The 4,344-nt window shown below is 38.4% G+C and overlaps 1 long non-coding RNA gene across 1 annotated transcript; it reads right to left on the bottom strand.

The window, feature by feature from the left end:
* On the bottom strand, positions 1–3,863 carry LOC145974839 (uncharacterized). The gene is made up of 3 exons (XR_014439819.1): positions 3,551–3,863; positions 387–551; positions 1–266 (listed from the first exon to the last, which is right to left on the bottom strand). It is a non-coding gene; the product is annotated as an uncharacterized LOC145974839 (long non-coding RNA).
* Between the last annotated feature and the right edge of the window lie 481 nt (positions 3,864–4,344).

The raw sequence follows: 4,344 nt of genomic DNA, 5'->3' as shown, positions 1-4,344 counted from the left end.
GTATCTCTGTTTCACGATATATTATAAACAAAATCAGTTCCAGTCGTAGCTTTGATAAAATTTGATCTAATCTTTCGCACTCTGCTTGCTATAACGTAGAAATAATACTTGCTCCTTGCTTGTCGAGCGTGTTAGTTAGTATCCGCAGGATATTTAGACTGCTCTTTTTCCAACATCGTGTTGCTATCCTAACACATAGGTACACAGATACGTCCGTTTTTCCCTTTCACGAGTGAAACAGCCAGAGTACCCGAGATCTACATTAGCTGGAAACCAGACATTCGCTTTGCATGCACCGTAAATGAGTTTTGCGTATTTGTTGCATACGCGAGAAAGCGTACGGAACTATTTACACGCTGGCTCTCACAAAGTGAGTTCTCACCAACCATTCATTCACTATTTCAGCGCATCAAGCGCGCGAAAACCTTGCATGCGAACCGCGCTTCCTTGACAACAACCCTTTCTCGCGAAAAGTCTGGACATCGCTGCCCACAAGTGTATTCTTCACTGTCATCCGAGTTGTCCGGTGCTCCAGTTTTCTTTGCATTTGTCTGATTCATGAAGAACGTTTCAGTTTACATAACAAAAAGATTCTACATGTGTAAAATAAATACATTACTACAGAAAATTTAAACAATAAATCTTTTCTCATGAAAAATTTTGTTTATATACATTTTAAAGCGTTTACTCGAAATAGACTGAAATAATGACATTTTTTTCAATATTCATAAAACATAATATGTTAAACATTAAGCAAATCTCTGAATAATTGTTCATGTAGAAAATTTTTAAGGAAAAATATTCGAGATACTTTATGATTCAAATAAGAATTATCCGCGCACGTTACATCTAATTTTTTTTATCTCTCATTAAAATTCCACATCATAAATTTCTGCCTGTCTCATTGCACGAGTCGAAGTGGCATGTCCGGACGAAAATTCGTGTTCGTGTTTCAGTGTTATCAATCTGACCGGGCGTAAAACGAAGAAGGCCAACGTCCCTTCGGCGTTCTTCTTTTACATTTTTCGCGCGCGGTGGGCTTCGTCTTAATTGGCGCATTCCGTTGTGCCACAGACGTGAGCTTATTCGATTCACGTTGTATCTCCGATACCTTAATGAAGCAAATTTGCATTCATACGCGACGCGAGTGAGCAAATACGGCGATACAATAAAACTGATCTTGCCTTTTCCTACCGTCGTCCACATAAAATGAATGCGTCTGCTCATAGTGGTTTCTCTGGTACCGACTTTGGAGTTGCACGATAATGATTCAAATGCAGTTTCATGCTAAAAGGAACGCTACGATTGATCTTGTTTGTGACACATGTACAGAAAATACGAGATATTAAATTTGGAACTTAGCATCAGGCAATATATCGATTTGACACGCAAATTAAGAGATCAAGATAAAAGAGAGCTCTCCTTAAGTGTTCAATCTTTATGAATAAAAATATGCTCAATCTTTATGAATAAAAATATGTTTGTCGAATAACAATCGATCGAGAGATAATATTCCGTAATTGGCAATGTACAATTCTTGCAATAAAAAAATAACAGTGCTATGTAATGATAACAAATAAATCATATAATTATGTATATATTATATACTTGTTTAAAATCAAATCCGTTTATATTAATAGCCATAGGAAATTTAAAAAAATATTTCATCATTACGTGCAATTATTATATCGCAAGAGTAATATAATTTCTAAATTATTCTTTCATAAAATTCGCGCGATAATACAATCAGATTTTGCGATGCATCGGCTTTAACACGGACAAGACTCAGCGCCTTATACAGAGTGTTCTAAAAAGGTATGTCAAAAATTTAAGGAGATATTCCTCACACCTGAAGGATGAAAAAATGTTATATGGACATAGGTGCGGAAATGCTTATTTCAGGAGTTATGTTGAAAATACTGTTAGCTGTATTACTTACACAAGAAAAAATTTAGGATTAATTATTGTAGACGACAATCGTTTAATTAGGCTTATTTACATTTGGTTTTAATGTGACCTTGAGTATGTTACAATAAATGTTGAAAATGTTCACCATTTTCCTGAATACAAGCAGTGACACGTCGACGCATCGATTCACGGACACGTTCAAAAATGCCACCAGTGCGTGATATTCAATATTTCAATTCATATTATGCCTGGCGTACAGCGGATTGTCTCGCAACCTACAGTGATACGGTCACGAAGATCTTGAATATCACGCACTGGTGGCATTTTTGAACGTATCCGTGAATCGATGCGTCGACGTGTCACTGCTTGTATTCAGAAAAATGGTGAACATTTTCAACATTTATTATAACATACTCAAGGTCACATTAAAACCAAATGTAAATAAGCCTAATTAAACGATTGTCGTCTACAATAATTAATCCTCAATTTTTCCTTGTGTAAGTAATACAGCTAATAGTATTTTCAACATAACTCCTGAAATAAGCATTTCCGCGCCTATGTCCATATAACATTTTTTCATCCTTCAGGTGTGAAGAATATCTCCTTAAATTTTTGACATACCTTTTTAGAACACCCTGTATATCTGAAGCGAAGGAAGATGACGTCAAGCCGTCTTTCTCTCTCTTTCTTTTTCTCTCGTGGGCGCGATATATATCGCAGCTTTAACTCCATTATCCATAAACTTCCTCAAGGGATCGGGAAAACTTCTCGACGTACAACACCGCCAGATTCGCAGACACAAAGGTAGACGGTCGGTGGGTAGGTAGTCGTCGCGAGAACGACGGATTCGCGATCACAGAAGTGAGACGAGGGAAGGGAGAGACAGGGAGATCGGGAGAATGGAACCGTCGATACGGGGTCTCGTTACAACGTGATACGCCAATGCCAACAAAGCAGTTCTGTCCGCTGGCTGAATGCACCGGCATAACTAACATAAGCATGGGGACTCTAGCAGTCCAATCAGAATGGTCCAACAAAGATACCGCTCTGTGTCCATTGTGCAAATCCTGCTCCGTGCGCTCTGTGCGCCGATAGTATATCGGAGCTTTTCTCGATCTCTGATCGAAACGTGCCCTCTCGAGAGCGAGCATTGTTTGCGCTATCCTAAACGTCGTCGTATGTGCCGACGGAGCTTTGCGCTATGCATAATGCATTTGTGCATAGTAGAAATAAAGATCTGAGAGAAAAGAGAGAAAAATACAGATCTGACGAAGAGCAATTTCAAAATTAAGGAAGAAGGAAAGATCACGTAATCATTTAATCGATACTAATTGACATATTGACGTTCGATGCATCATCATTACCTCGACTCGATTTCTTTATGATTCGCAATCGAGAGATCAGCCGAAAGCATTAGTTCGCGCAGCGATAATTCGCGATCGGGAAACGGAAGTCTTCTTATCCTTTAAATCGTTCTCTCGCGCGATTTAAACTCGTTCATTTTCCCCGAATTGACCACTTTCGCGCGCGGACGTTCTTTAATTTTCCCTTCGAGCCACGTCCAAGATTAGCACAGCGTAGTGCAGAACAAACTTCTGCCGCACTGTCCAAATTAAAACGTCGAATTAATCGACGAACGTACCTTTTATACGCCGGCAAACCGTTAGTCATCTCAATCTTGTGCCTCTTATCCGCGAGACTTGCCCTCCCTCTCCTTTTCCATTTTGCACAAGGAAAACGGACATTATCTGACATAGCTCGCTCCGTTTTAGAGACCATCGAACGATGGAATGGAGGAATTGCCGATGAGAAAGAACGCTCGGGGAGAGAGAGGCGCAATTACAGGGAATATGTACGGCCGGTTTCGTTCCAACGACGATAATACGCCGCGTAGAAAAGAATTTACGGATGAAAGCGGCGAGATAATTAATCGCTGTGCCGTGACGCCCTTTATATTGACGGCACGCGTCACGATCAGCCTATCGATTCTCACTTGGTGAGTCGGAGATCACTTCACCGCAATAATAAGAGACGTTGTTAAGAGAGCAAGCACGAGAAGAATGGATTACCAATCATTTTTGAATCGGCAAATGAGACTGCGAGTCTCAAACATTATATGTGAACAACGTATTTATGCATACGTTTAGTAGGATTTAAAACTTAAAATTTTAGCCCAAATAAAGTTTAAATAATTATTAATTTATCGATTATTAATATAACTTGCATTGATTTCTTATTGGGATAATAAACCTAAAACATACATATTATATTTTTATTAATATTATTGTTTTATTATATTTTTATCGTTTTTATATTAGATTCTTGTTTTTTTTAATCAATAATTTCTTTCGAGAGACAGCTTAACGTGTCACAATTGAGAGATGAATATTTAAAAAAGGACTTTTTGCGGCTTCCATCTTTCATGTTTCTTTCAAC

Source organism: Camponotus vicinus, unplaced genomic scaffold (assembly GCF_025532165.1).
Source record: "Camponotus vicinus isolate PSW18456_S1 unplaced genomic scaffold, iyCamVici1.0 SCAF_7, whole genome shotgun sequence".
Lineage (NCBI taxonomy): Eukaryota > Metazoa > Arthropoda > Insecta > Hymenoptera > Formicidae > Camponotus > Camponotus vicinus.
Note: the sequence above shows the minus strand (reverse complement) of the source record. Positions and strands in the feature narration are given on the sequence as shown.